Below are 16,018 nucleotides of genomic sequence, written 5' to 3' on the forward strand. Positions count from 1 at the left end.
ATGCTCAACTCTGGGCCTCTTTGGCTCTCAAGGGAGAAGAACTGCTCAGACGCAAATGCACACTTGCTCATGGGATTGATTGGCAGCCAAATTGTTTTTCTTCCTAACATACCTTCATTGGGGAAACTTCCCCACAAATGAAGGGGAGGAAATTTGGGGGGATGCTTGACCTTCCTGGAATATCTCTCCTGTGAGCAAATCCCAAAGCTGTGCTTTCTTGTCACCTCTTCCTCCCTCCTTCCTTTATGCACTCACAGGCTCTGAAAGCATCACTTTTTATTTAAATAAGAGCTGTCAGGGTCCTCTCAGCAGATGGTCTGCTGGAGAGGGGTCAGGCTGCTTCAGCTCTGCACTCCCATACAACTATTTTTGTTATTATTCTGTCACACTTGTTTCTCGAAGTTGAGAAGAACCACAATTCAAGTAAAGTCCACAGATAAATCATCTTTCTCAAATACCAGAAATTTATATATATTTGTATAATATATGTATGTACACACACACACACACACACACACACACACCCCTACCCCTACCTCTACCCCTACCCCTAATAGATATCCTTGGCTCTAAAATAAACAGCCAAAACGATCTCTGAGGCTTTTCCAGCTCTCAAATTTTGTGGTCTGCAAGTCCTATAATATAATATAAATAAGGGATTGTAGTAGATAAAAGTGAACAAATGAATTCTAAGAATGTGTAAACAATATCTAGAGGTAAGTCTTTTAAGAATAAGGAATTTTGGGGCACCTGGGTGGCTCAGTCGGTTAAGCATCTGACTTCGGCTCAGGTCATGATCTCACGGTCTGTGAGTTTGAGCCCCGCGTCGGGCTCCGTGCTGACAGCTAAGAGCCTGGAGCCTGTTTCAGATTCTGTGTCTCCCTCTCTCTCTGACCCTCCCCCGTTCATGCTCTGTCTCTCCCTGTATCAAAAATAAATAAATGTTAAAAAAATTTTTATAAAGAATAAGGAATTTAAAGCAACTTTAATTAACCTGTATTCTTTCATTACAGGTCAGTCCATGCCATGTCAAAAATATGTCGTTATACATGTTAACATATGAGAGGGAAAGCACACTTGTGCATTTATAGAATGTCTTCAATGGCAAGATGTGCTAATTACTTATGAAGATGCAAAAAAAAAAAAAAAAACCCAAAACCACAAACAAACAATTAAAGGTCTCTGCGATCATTGAAAGTTATAATCACCACCAAGCATATGGTGTAACTAATAGGTACAAATGAAGTTTGAAGAAAGGAGTAAGCCCAGAAGGTTTCGTTGGTAGGGAAGGAGTTGGGCTTACACCTAGGGGCTTAGGGAATGCAGAATCAATGTAGGGAGAGCAGGGCTTTTTAGGTGGGCCAAAGTGGAGGAGGCCTCATTATCAAGATGCGCTTTCTGCACACATGGCATATATTGTCCTGGCTGAAGGAAGATATTTGCTTCAGGAAGCAGGAGAAATTAGGATTGTAAATACAGGTTGCTTCAAATGATGGAAGCCTTTTAATTCAGCTGTGTCTGAATTAAATATTTGGGGTTGACTTTCTAGGCCAGCATTTCTCAAAGTTTGATTCAAGGAACGCTGGTCATGCTCGCTGGGCAAAGGACCTCAAATTTTCATAACAAAACTTACTCCCCTTTGGAGATTCTCAGTACACATCAGCATGCTAAATATCCTCCAGTTTAACTCAACATTTCCGGAACGTACATGGTTATAAGCCCTTATTTCAACTTCTGTCCGTGTCTTGAACACTTCAGGAAAGTACTATAGGTGGTGGGGTACTAAGTAGTTTAGGACAGGTTTGGTGACTCTCTGAATGACTGTTCTCTGCCCTTTGCCTTCCATGTCCAGACGTCCCTTCCCACAATGGGATGTGGATGCTTGCAATGTCAGCATAGGAGAGAGTTGACTGTGAAGGTCTGTTTCTGGTTTGGTGAGCCTGATCACAGTAGGATGGTGTCTTAGTCTGTTTGTGGTGCTGTAACAGATATCATAGACTGGACAGTTTATAAGAGACAGAAATTTATGTCTCCCAAGTCTAGAGGCTGGGAAGTCTAAGGTTATGGTGGCAGCAGATTTCATATGGTGGTGAGTGAGCCCCCACTTCCTGGTTCATAGATGGCACCTTCTTGCTGTGTCTTCAACGTGGTGGGAGGGTCTAGGGAACTCTCTGGGGTCCCTTTTATAAAGACACTAATCTCATTCATGAAGGCTCCACCTTCGTGACCTAAGCACCTCCCCAAAACTCCATTTCCTAATACCATCATGCTGAGCATTAGAATTGCAAAGTATAAATTTGGAGGGGGAAGCAGACATTCAGACCATAGTAGATGGTCAGATGGAAATAGCTAATAACTTGTTGAAGCAACTGCATTGAAGCTTGGGATGGAGTCAGGCTTACAGATAGAATCAGTGTCATCCCAATGGAAGCATTACTTGTTGGACTAGTTCTGTAAGGAAAAAAGGGTTGGGAGGAAATACTGAAAATCCCGAGAGATGATTATGAATCTGTAATTCAGAACTGGTGGTTTTACTTTAACCTCAGGTCATAAAAGCATTCCTGATACCATATAGTTTACTTACTGTGTTTTCTTACAACCCGAATATAAACCCCTTGAGGGCAGGAGCTTAGTCATCACGTAGCACGAACGCCAACAGCGGTGCCTGGTACTCGGCAAACATATGTTATGTTGAATTGAACTGAACATTGAGTGCTGCATTTATCTGTTAATTCTTTTATTCACCAGACATTTATGAGGTCCTTACTCCCAGTGTGACAAGAGCTGGGACCCTACTTCTCTTCCCCCGGGGGGGCTCCAGGTGGAATGTCAGGACACAGGCGTGTGAAGAGAGCCCCGCTGCACAGCACACTTCCTATAGAACAGGAGTTGAGTCAAGCAAGTGATGTGTCTGGGAACAAGGCAGATGGGGACAGGAATTCAGGCAGGGAGAAAAGCACACGCAGGGTGATGTAGGCAGGCCCATCCGCCGTGGCCGTGACAAAGATGGGAGCAGCAAATGAAGCTGGAGGGGCAGGCAGGAAACAACACAAACCCAGAAGCTTTAACATAACATTCGACAACAACAACAACAACAACAACAACAAAGCTTGATGTAAATAGACTGCATGAAAAGAATTCTATAGGGCAGAAACTATCAGGAGCAAAGTTGCAACAAGAACTACGAACTGAGAAACAATGTTAGCCGTACATATCAGAAAGGGCTCATCTCCCTAATATGTAAGGAACCCCTAAAATCAGTAAGAAAAAGGCCAGCGGCCCTATATTCTTCAAAAAGAATATGGACACAGTTTACAGTAAGAGAATCAAAAGACTAAAACAAAATGAAAAGATGTTCAACCTCATTCATCAAAGGTGCAAACCTGTTCCAAAAGGTCTAAGTCCCTGCCTTCATGAAGCTGAAATCTAGTTGTGGAAGACAGAAAATAAACAAAAAGCAAATAAATAAAACATTGGCTGTCAGGCAGCAGTGAGTGTTTTTGGAAACAATTAGGCAGAGTGCCCAGAGTATGCAGAGGGTGGCTCTTGTAAATCAAGTGCTCCCGGAAGACCTCAGTGACTTGTGATGGAGCCGTGATGGGAGGTAGAGGGCAAGCCTTCCAAACATTTGGAAAAGGGATGCTCCCAGAAAGAGGGGCTACAGAGGCAGAGGCCTGGGTGTGAGAGCTGATGTGTCAGAGCAGGAATTAGTAGGCCAGTGTGGCTGCAGTGTCGGCAGGACACGGAGGGGCGGGGAGGGGGTTGGGTAGGAGCCAGCGTTAACAATGAGCCAGAGTTAACAGTAGGCCAGACACAGGGGCTGGCTTTGTTCTCAGTGAGATGAGAGGTCTTTCCCTGGTCTGAGCAGCGGAATGGCTGCAGCAGATCACTTGAGGACAGGGCAAGGCGGCTATAGCAGTGGCTGGAAGACCATTCAGGAGGCTTTTGCAACAATCCAGCCCACCCTCTGGTTGTGGTTTGACAGGTGGTGGTTGGGGTGGAAGTGGTGCGAAATGGTTACACTCTGGATATTCAGCTGTATTCTGGATATGTCAGGATTTATGGTAGGTTGGTTGTGGCTTAGGAGGGAAGAAAGGGAAATCAGTATGACTGCAGGATTTGGGGCTCGAAGGGGGAACATTACTCTTCACTGAGATGGAGGGGATTGGGGAGAAGAGGCTCGAGAGGGAAGGTCAGGGACTTGGTTTAGACATGTTAAGTTTGATATGCCTAGTTGGAAAGTTCAGGTGAGAGGTCCAGACTGGAGGTAGTGAGTTTGAAATCCATAAGCACAAAGATGGTCTTTTATACATGGAGACTGACATCGTCTAAGAAGTGACTGTGGATAGAGAAGATGGAGCCCTGGCCCTCCAATATTTAGATGTCAGGGAGGAGATGTGGAGGACCAGGCACAGGAAGTCAGGATGCAGCCAGGCGGTAGGAGGAGAGAACTGTGATCTTCTGAAAGATGAGTAAATAAGGTATTTCAAGGAGATGCCACTTTTTATGCATCAGATCCAAATGTTTGTATCCAAGACCACAAAGTTACATCACACATGAGTCATGATGGATTGGTGAGGATATAGGGGAAACTGATATCTGTCACAATGTTGGGGGGGGGGTGCAGTCCATGCCTAGGGAGGACCATATGGCAGTAAATTTCAGATTTACAAGTTATGTACACTTTGAACCAGCAATTCCATTTTTTCAGAATTTATTCTATAGATATGGTCACCTACGTGGGGAAGGACAATATGTAAATAATTTTCTTTGCAATACTGAAATCAAGCTAAATGTTATACCGTAAGCATTCAGTAGGAGTCCCTTGTTTAATACATTCTGATAGATCCATAAAATGGAACATTATGCTACCATAAGAAAGTAGAAAAAAAATATAAGCTTGTATATGTACATTCACCTACACACACACACACACACACACACACACACACACACACACACTACATATATACACATATATAAGGAAGACCTTATATATACATATAGGTTAAATATATATATCATGTACATTGTTTTCAAAGGGAAGGCAAACTGTGCTATTTGCTAGTATTTGTTTTAAAGGGCCGGGTAGAAGAATAGGGTTCTGTGTGCTTGTGAGTGCATCACTCTGGGTGGATACCTAAGGTCGGGTAACAGCACTTGCCTGGTGGGAGAGGAGCAAGGAGACTGGGGGGTGGGGAAAGAAAAGATAATTCTCTGTATATGAGTTTATACTTTTTAAATTGCTGAGCCATATGACTATATTATTTATTCAAAAATTTAGGTAAGAAGAGATATAAAAAGCAAGGGAGGCAGGGCTGTCCCTGTGACGAGGCCTGATGTGTTATGGTGATTGTGCCAAACTGTGGTAGAGGGGAAGGATCCAACTTAGAGTGGCAATCCAGACAAAGATGTCCTAGGTATAAAAAAAAAAAAGAAAAAAGAAAAGAAAGAAAGAAAAAGAAACTAATCTTTGAGCTTAACGGGGATGAAGAGGCCTTTTTACACCTCAGTGAAATGAGATGGGGAGGGTCTACATCCTGGCTCCTGTGACCCCACCCCAAGTGCATCATGTGGCCATGTGTTTAGGATGGTGGCATGGCACTTGCATTCCACAAAGGACTGAAAGTTATGCAACTTCCTCTCACCTCGATTTACCCAGATGGAGCATGCTGGCAGAGGAAGGAAAACCTCCCTCATGCAATCCATTCACAAATTGTACTGCTGTGGATTTGGCATTCCGGGATCTTGTCATCCATCTGGGTTTCATGGATATATTTAAGAGACCTGGTTTATCTCTTCCACCTCATGTGGAACGGGATTTAACAGCTCAAAAATCCATCTTAAAATAATTTGGCTTTTGTTAATGCCAAGATTGGAAAGAAGGCCAAGAAAAAGAGACTACCAACTGGAACTGTATGAAAAATAATTAGGCATTTCCGTGTCTCCATGGGGATTATGGTGTAAACGCCCACGTGTCAGCAGTGCATACAAACTTCAGACCCCTGGGATTTTGGGACAGAGCGTATAGTTTACAAAGGCTGTGATTTTTAACAGGTGCTGTATGCAAATTAGTTGGAAAAATAATCCGATAACTGTATTTTGTTTTCAAGATACTCTGATGTTGTGCCACAAGACACGTGCAGACTGTGTTATGTTAAGGTACTTTTAATACTGTTGATAAATCATTGTCTTGAATGAGGTCCCTAATGGGACCTGTGTTATATGGGATTCCATCTTCCAGGAAATATCTCACTACACCCGATTTGGGAAATTTGAAATAAAATATAAATACATATTTCTTTTGTCACCGTTGGGCAGATTTTACCCTTTGCTTGTGGCTGGTTTCTATTTTCAACATATGAAAAATATTTTTGCACTGGATATGTTTGTGATAAAAGAGCATTTTAGGGCAGCAAAATAAATTTTTGGTTGAAAAAACTAATCTTTATATAAGCTTAAGATCAATATGTCTCTCTTATGAGCATTTTTTAAAATTACATTCATTTCTAAAAATATTTAGCCTTGTGCTACATGGTGTATTTTAGATTCATATCATTTAGATTGGTAGAGAAAATCCCAACCAGAATGTTTGAAAGGTCATTCTGCTTTCTGTTTGGCAAGAAGAAATGGCGTTCACTTAGATCGAAGAGGAAATGATGCCATGTTTTTGACCAAGTCTCCCTTTCTTTCTGAGCAAAAGCCTGTTTCTTCATATCTTTATATTTCTTGCATATCATATATTTTTTTTAATTTTAATTTTATTTTTATGGCTGTTTGGTTTTCACCTATGTTTATCTGTGGTGGGCAGGAAACTCAGTAACAAGTTCCACAATATTCCATTCTTTGCAGTTGTACTAATGTGCTTAGTTAATTTAATTATATCATCCTGGAAAATTTATCGTCAGTTATTCATTTTCACAAAACATGATACTTAATCTGTCAGCTTTACATTTTATTTTTGGTCATTAAGCTTTAAGCCCCTCCAAAAAGAAAGTCTTTAAAATATTTAGGTTGTAAGGTATTTTGTAATAATAATTGGAAAATTATGTGGAACCAATAGCTACAAATAAAAAAAAAATACATTAGCTGTTTATATTTTCAAGAGATGACATGGGAAGAAGTGACAGCTTTCCAAAATGTAGTTCTTTATGTAAAAAACAAATCATATAATTTGTGTGGCCATACCAATTTTGAAAATTGAATATTAAATTTTAGGATTTAATTGAAGGATTAAATGATTCGTGCAGTCCCCACCATGGATGCATGGCCCTGTTCTTTGTGCACATGGCCTTTGTCTTCCATTCCCTTAGATCAGAACCAAACTAAATTCTCATAGAAATTTATGGGTTTCCATTTGTTCTTCCTCTGCTGTTTGATGACCAACTATTCATTTCCTAAATTCTCAAGTTCATTACCACCAAGGAATTTGAGCAGATTTTCTTCTTGGTTAACATTCCTAAAGAAAAATAACTCACATCTTTTCTGTGGGAACAGAAACTTGAGGCCATGGAGTCTGGAACCTAATTGCAGGTTCTTTGGCACAGAGTAGCCAAGGCTTAAAGACAATCCTCTTGGCAAAAGAGCAGTCACAGCAGGCCAGCCAGGTCTGTGCATGAGATACGACCATTTGATGCTCTCTGGACATCATGTCCCCTAGGCATCGGTCTGTGTTTCCATGTACTTCACTGGATTTGTGTAACATATGCTCACAGCCTTCAAACTTTACTGCCTTTAAACACACCGTGTCTTTTGACTGTTAAATAATGTAGCCCATTGCAGTTGTGTAGCGTGTCATACTTTCAAAGGGCGATTTACCTAGGTAGTATTGGTTTTCAAGTGAAGTTGACTAAAACTTAGAAAGATTCTCCTTCCTTTGGCCAGAATTAACTGTTACCTCTTGTCTTGCTTGGGTGGCAACATCCCGGTAGAATCAAGAAACCCGGTCTCCTTCCCCTACCTTAATAGGTGCCCCACATGTTGTAAATGTTAGCCAGACCATGCTTCCTTTGAGGCTTTTGTGATGCCATGTAGTATAAATCAGATGAGTAAATGGGACATTACTAATTGAAAAAATACAAGATAATGTGAACAACTACACATGGGTCTAAAATATACAAATTGATGATAAAAATGGTGGCAGAGTATTTGGCAAATACTGGAAACATACAGAGAAATACAATTTGCTCCCAAAACAAAACAAAACAAAACAAGGCCACTTCTTATTCCCTCATTATTATCTGCCTTGTTTCTGTTTTTGAACCTGAAGATTGTTTTCACAGTGGGAATTCTTGTCACTAAGCAGCGGTAGCGAGGCAATCAAGAACCTGTGACCTGTGCCTGCCTGGGAGCTAAGTCCACCAGCAATGCTCAGGCTGCAGAAGCTGAGGGCCGTGTTTTGTGAGATTATTAGAACTCTCTCGTCTTAAATCTGCAAACTCTCTTGTCTTAAATCTGCAGTTTAGAAACCTCCAAATATTGATTTTGCAGATAGTCACAAAAGAAATTTTTTCAGGATCAATAAAATTCCAATTATTTTCAGAAGCTACAGTTTTGTTTTTGTTTTTTGTTTGTTTGTTTGTTTGTTTTGTTTTACCTACAGTTCATCAATGAGACATACTGTGTTTTGGAGCTGGTAAGCCCTCTATTTCAGCCCCTAATGCCCCAGGTAAAGGCACAGTTTCCACAGAAAGCCGGCTTGGGGCACATCTCCCCCCAGCCCTGATAGGGCTGTGCATGGGGATAGCCCTCAGTGGTGGTGTCTCCTGAGGGAATGACATCTGAAGCTGGTTTGGGTGGTTCTCATACATCTTCTTATCCTTTCTAAGAAATCATGAAGGCTTCTCCACTGAAGCCAAAAGCCTGGTGTGAGGGCTGCTTCTGAGCACTCCACCTATGTAAATGAGCAGTGCCCTCCCCAGAGTGGAGGGACTTTCACTCTAAAATACCAGTAATATGGACAGGCAGATAGAAGACACTGCTAATTGGTAAACAAGGAACATACAAATATATTGACTGTTTACCTTGTATAATTGCATGTCAGTTTGGCTAATAGTGTAGTTAATAAGGCAGGACATAGAAGTAAACTCTGTAGGTAGAACAGCTACGGGAAGTGGCCAGGTCTTGTTTCTAAACAAGGTCATAGTTGGTGCAGGCAGCCTGAGACCCAGCCCGCACCCTCGGATGCAGTTGAGCTGCGCTGGCTGCTGGCATGTTCTGCATCCCGGGCTCTGTCTGGTACATGTCTGTGGAGCACAGTTGAGCAGATAGCCTCTCTCTGACCAGAGTCCAGCGTTCTTATTACTTCATTTAGAATACTGAGGCTAGCCGAGACAAAGAACAGGAGATGATGAAGGACTCCCTGTCCACCTTGTTACGTAACTTTCCAGTGTAATTGTTCACAATTTTATAGTAGGTTTGAGGGCAGTCAGCTCTACTGTGGGGTGTATCTATTATCTTCTCATTTACTCATGTTTTCGGAAATTTTAATTTCTTTGATTTTTTGTATTTTTAGTTTATTTTGTAAGATTAAACAATCTAGTCTTAAATTACCAGTTGTTTGTAACTTGTTCTGTAAAATTTTACAATCTAATACGTAGACCTGATATGCCTACTAAATCTCCTGTGCCCAGGGTGTGTTTCCTAGTACAGAAATCCTACCCTGATGGTGTTCCTACAGACTTTATTTTGGCATTGATTTACAAAGCAACGATTGTTATGTGTTCTCACATCATTTGGATGCCATTGTCCCTTTTGCTCTAGTGATGCAGCTGAACTCAGCCATTGTGTTCCAGAACAAAACTGTCAACACTTCTTTATGAAAGAGCTATCAATGAGTTGACAATATAAGCGCTAGTTCCCTTCCCTCAGTTTACTCCACATATTTGTAGAAATCTGTAGTTTTTACAGAACGATCAGTAATGGGTTTACAGATTTAAGTAATGGGTTTTAATAGGGCTCAACACAGCATATAGTCAAATGACCTACACTTGGTTTGTAATCAATAAATGTTATTCTCTGACCGATTAGTGTTGTTACTTGGAGCCTCAAGAATTACTTCCATTATCTAAAATGATGAGACCTTTTATATGCAGTCATTCCAAAAAAAAGAAAAAATGGCTGGACCAGTTGTTAAAAAAAGAGAGAAAAAAAAAAAGGGAGAGTCTTGACTGTGGTGCCTGCCACATCTCTCTTGTGCCCTCCGCCCTCCCTCCCCCTCTTCCTTCCTTCAGGATAGATGGAGTCAGCAGTATCACAGTTGTTAAGTTTTCTGAAATGCCCTCGAACACCTGCTGCACGTGTGTCTGTCTTCCTCATGACCTGCAGAGTCTCGGTGTCATCTCCCTCTCCTCCGAACCTGGTTTTCCTTGCAGTGATCTCCAGCCCTCTTCTTTTTTTTAATTTAAATTTCAATTTTTTTTTTAATTTTTTTTCAACGTTTATTTATTTTTGGGACAGAGAGAGACAGAGCATGAACGGGGGAGGGGCAGAGAGAGAGGGAGACACAGAATCGGAAACAGGCTCCAGGCTCTGAGCCATCAGCCCAGAGCCTGACGCGGGGCTCGAACTCCCGGACTGCGAGATCGTGACCTGGCTGAAGTCAGACGCTTAACCGACTGCGCCACCCAGGCGCCCCTAAATTTCAATTTTTAAAAAACGTTTATTTATTTTGAGAGAGAGAGAGAGAGTGCATGCATGCAAGTGGGGGAAGGGCAGAGAGAGAGAATCTCAAGCAGGCTCCATGCTGTCAACACAGAGCCAAAAGCAGGGCTTAAACTCTCGAACCGTGAGATCACGACCGGAGCCAAAATCACGAGATGGACATTCAACCCACTGAGCCACCCAGATGCCCCATCGCCAGCCCTCTTACATGGAAATCTTCTGGGGTACTTGCTAAGAACGTCTGGGTCTGGGCCTATCCCAGACCTTCTGACTAGGATGCTGGGAGAGATGCAGAGACTCTGCGTTTTATTTATTTATTTTTTTTAACGTTTTATTTATTTTTGAGACAGGGAGAGACAGAGCATGAACGGGGGAGGGTCAGAGAGAGGGAGACACAGAATCCAAAGCAGGCTTCAGGCTCTGAGCCATCAGCCCAGAGCCCAACGTGGGGCTCGAACTCACGGACCGCGAGATCGTGACCTGGCTGAAGTCGGACGCTTAACCGACTGCGCCACCCAGGCCCCCAAGACTCTGCATTTTAAACACGCACCTCCGGTGACTGCGTTGTACTGAAGTTTGGGACCCGCTTCCTAGCATGTACGTGACTGCTCTGTGAAGCCTGCCCTGAGATTCTCTTACAGAATCCCCTCTACCTCTCATCACAGTCTCTCTAACAATGGAGGCCGCCCATTCTCCAGATTACTGTGAAAGTGTCCTCTGCCCGGCTCCATCCAACTGCAGTCACACATACACACCAGCTCTTTGCCTACCCAGGGCTCTTCTCCACACCTCCTTAACATCCTGTCTTCACTCCCATAGTGGGAGCTCCCAATCTCCACCACCTGCCTCTAGCTCCTACCCCAACTCCCCTCAAACTATAATTAAAGAAAAGGAGTTTTACTTTTTTTAAATATTTGTTCATTTTTGAGAGAGAGAGAGAGAGAGAGAGAGAGAGAGAGAGAGAGGCAGAGAGGGAGGGAGACACAGAATTCGAAGCAGGCTCCAGGCTCTGAGCTGTCAGCACAGAGTCTGACGCAGGCTGAACCCACAAACCGTGAGATCATGACCTGACCCAAAGCCAGAGGTTTAACTGACTGAGCCACCCAGGCGCCTCTAGAAAGGGAGTTTTAAAACAAAAACAACTTAACTTCCTTGTGGGGGTTGGGGGCAGGAGTGGGAGAGGTGGTAAATTAGTCTTAAAAATTTGGCTTATTTGATTTTCACCGATGACTTTAAGTCTCACTCTGCTCTTTAGACAGAATGGTACAACTTCCAGATGGAGAAGAGATAGTGCTTTTATGTTTCTCAATAAGAAACTTTGTCATTGGGCTAATGTTTCTTTGCTGAAAATAATTTGGAAAATAGGGAGAAAGTTACTTAACATCTAACCCAGACAAGTTCTTTATACTCAATGTTGATGTAAAGAACTAAAAGACCTCCTGTGACATGTTAAAATAGATTTCCTGATAATTTAATATCAAGGGAATAAATGCAGTTTGCATAATATAATTAGATTTCCTTGTTATATGTGGACTGACCCACTTCAAATGCATAATCTCATTTGCTCTCCCTCTGTATTCCCTTAGAACTAGGTCGGTGCATGGGCATCAGCCCTTACAGTGCTCTACCTCACGGAGTAATTATTGGGTACACGTAACCGTAGCCTGAGCTCATGTCAAGAGTAGGGACTCTTGATTGGAAATAACTCATGGTAGTTGGAAGACAAACCAGTATTCAAATTCTTCTTTCCCATTTCCTTAGGAAAGTGCTATATAGCCTCTCTCCAAGTTTCCTATATAATGTTCGTAAAGCACCTGGACAGATACCTTTTGTTTCTCTCAGTTGTGTGCCCTTAGTCCGTGCTCTGGGCTTTGCACGTCACAGGGAAGCAGTGAAGGGTACAGTCATGTTGTATGGGCCAAGGTCAGAATCCTTTGATTTCCTTAAATAAAATCAACATATGCTTTGAATCAGTGGATTAGCAGAATGTTTGCAAAGATCAGTCTATAAGTTATGAATATCAGAAGACTTTTTAAAGAAACCATTGTGTGATGCAGCAAATATATAATGAATCAATATTTCAAATAATGAAATAAGTAACAGTGGGACTGATAATCTTGGTCGCTTTTTAAGGCTTCAAGTTTTGTATATATATTTTTTCTTTTTGCCAGGTTTTATATTTTTAACATAATTTTTCCAGTTTCAACTTAATCACCTTTCTTGTGCACATTTTTAAAAGAACTTCATTAATAATACAGTTCCTTATGGACTTTTATTGGACTGTTGATATTTCCAGAGGGGAGAGATAAGAGAGAGCTATATAGTCTCACTTTTCAATGAAATGTGAACTTTTTAGACAGCAGGCATGTATTTAACTACCTTTAGTTCTGTAAATGTTTCCCTGTTTCTTCCTTATCAGTATCATCTTTTATTATTTTGACTGTTTCTTCCTTGAGTCCTCAGTCCTTCTCAAGACAGCCTATGCTTTTACTGCCTCTGGCCCTGCATTCTTCTGAACCTTCAGAAACCTTCTTAGAATTTAGGGTAGACGTTTGTCTAAGCTCAGCATTCCCTTACCTTCTTGTTTACAGAGAGTTGCTCCCTCATCACTTCTGTTGTGTCTCTTCTCTTTCCTGCATTCCAGTCATGAATTCTATCTGCCATGCCTCAGTGATGCTTATAAGGCTCTAGTGCCTCCTGAAGGCTAGTCTAGAAACATGACGAGTATTGATGACTCATGTCCTAAAATCTAGGTCTTGACAAAGTCCAGTATTAAACATTAGCAGAAAAGCCAGCACATCAAGGTCTCACTGCTCAGGCTTCACCTGGCCATGTTCTAAGAAGTGGGTGGTAGTCATCATCGCACTCCCCAAGTGGTGTCCCAGGGAGAAAGAAAAACATGCGGGCACAGTTAAATTATCTAGCAAAAATCCTGGGTTTTAGAACAAGATTGTATCCTATTCATGGTTGCTTTTTTGTGTTTTTTGTTTGTTTTTTGCAGTATGTTCCGCCAAGCACATTCAGTAGAAGTCAGAATTAGGTATAGGGGATGCAGCCTGCTGTGTGAGCCAGGTCACCAGCATTATGGTGGAGGGGGTTTAGTTAATCAAGTCGGGATGCTCTCAGGCACCATCATGGCAAAGAGAAGTTGGAGAAAAGGAGAGAGGTCAGTGTGGTAGTTTCCTAGACGATGTAATGAATTTTACTGTTCTTTCTTGAAACCAGTTATGTTCCTAAGCCTTATTAGCAGGATAGGAATTACAGCTGTTGTTCCTATTCGGTGAGGGGGCAAAAAGAAAAAAAACTAATAAAAAATTGGCAGCTTACCGTATTTATCTTATGTGTCAGCTTTTGCTTCCTATTTAAAGACACTAAGAAATAAAGTTGCTGTCAATCACAGTATAAAGAGTTCTTTGAAATGGTGTTGCATAGGAAGGGTGTTAGCAATTGGAATGCCCAACTGAACAGTAACCATGCACAAAGGAACAGAGGAAATGTCTTGTACAGATTATGACTGCTCCTCCACATCATCTGTAACAACAAATGCTTTCAAAACAACCCAATGTCCGGCGGTAGGGGACTGGTAAAGTAAATGCTGGTTCATCCCCTCAAGGAGTCCATGTAGCTGTTAAGAAAAAAGAGTGAAGATGAGCTGTACACATGGACACAGAGTGATCTCCACTCTGTACTTACATGAGGAAAAAAACAAAAACCAAGATGTAGAACAGTGTCCTTCTGAACAGTGTACAGAAAACAAAACCAAGTACAGAAATTTCTTGTGCAAGAAAGGAAAGGCCGTGGATACGTGTACACAGTTGCTTGTATTTTCAAGGGGAACAATGACAGGAGAAGGGTATATTAAAAACTACCAAAAAATGTGGAGGGGGAGGGAGGGATCAGCATACAGGACACCAGAAGGAAGCAAGACTTACCTGAGCTCTTTGATACGAGGTTTGGCTTTGGAATCATGTAGTCTTTTTAATTTTCATTAATGTTTATTTATTTTTGAGAGAGGGAGTGCCTGCGAGTGAGCGGGGGAGGGACAGAGAGAGGGAGACAGAGGATCCAAAGCAGGCTCTGCACTGACAGCAGTGAGACTGATGCAGGGCTCAAATTCACAAACCATGAGATCATGACCTGAGCTGAAGTCAAGAGTTGGATGCTTAACTGACTAAGCCACCGAGGCACCCCTGGAATCATGTAGGTTTGATGTAATCATAAAACAAATTACATCCAAAAAAGCACTGCCCCACCACACACACAGAGAATGAAAAATACAAAAGCCAAATGAACCTAACTCGAGTTTGTTAGTCACATAACGACGCGGAGAAAAGAATTATTCTGACTAACCTTAGAACACAATATTCTTACTGTACAGTCTCAGTGAGGTACTCCCTGAGGACCCCTCCCCCAGCAAATGCTGGTTTTACTGTTAAGAGTTCTGTTGATGTGGTTAGAAATTAGGGTTTTCCACCTAGGAGATACAACATAAGCATCAAATTTTTAAAAATATGTAAAAACCTCATACACTTATATTAGAAGTATTAGCAGGATCTTATTCTTCCCTCTTTTTTTTTTTTTTTTTAAAAAAAAGGTGTCTGAGATCAGTCCAATGAAAAGACCTAGAAAACAATGAAAACTCAGTAAAAATGGGCACTCCTACTACCCAGATTGTGGTCTTTAAGTATCATTCCAACTAAAAGTATCTAGAGGTCCTTGGAGAAATGCCTGGCTCTAGGTCTGAAGTGGAAAATGTGTTTGGTAAAGTCTAGAACATCTTGTGCCAAAAGGCTAATTAGTCATTTCAAAAGGACATAGGTACCAGTCTGAAGGGTCCCCATTGGCCAGAGGAGGGATAATTGACTGCAGATTACTATGTAAAATTCCGTGAGTTGTAATGATATTAAGCTAGCAAAGACACCGTCATGCTATTCCTGCATTATTGCATTGTTGCTGCATAGGGAGCCTCTGACACTATTTTGAATGACAGTAGGGAGTATTCATTTGATTATGTCAATTATGTTAAAGAGTCATAATGTAAATGTAGAGTTAGAGGTCAGGGTCTTTCTCCCCATCTTCTCCCTTTTACAATAGGCTTGGTAACTGACCTCAGATTGACTCACTGTTGACGGAAATACATTACTTTGTATTCATTTCATCTCCGGCTGCCAACTTTGTATCCTCAGCAGAGCTTAAATCTGCACTCTGAGGCTCCAAATACCTGGGCTCTGGTGCTCTCCCTCTTGCTACCTCCACAGCCTTCCATCTCTCACCTTTGCTGAACCTCGGATTCCTCATCTCTAAAATGGGACTGAGAATAATCATATGTGCCCTGTTCCCCCTTCAAAACCATGAA

At 41.7% G+C, this 16,018-nt stretch overlaps 1 protein-coding gene across 2 annotated transcripts in view; it reads left to right on the forward strand.

Annotated features, from left to right (window-relative positions):
- Positions 1-16,018, forward strand: part of PLCL2 (phospholipase C like 2) — a 190,943-nt gene that overhangs the window by 155,335 nt on the left and 19,590 nt on the right. The window lies entirely within an intron of this gene.

This window comes from Prionailurus bengalensis, chromosome C2, assembly GCF_016509475.1.
Source record: "Prionailurus bengalensis isolate Pbe53 chromosome C2, Fcat_Pben_1.1_paternal_pri, whole genome shotgun sequence".
Lineage (NCBI taxonomy): Eukaryota > Metazoa > Chordata > Mammalia > Carnivora > Felidae > Prionailurus > Prionailurus bengalensis.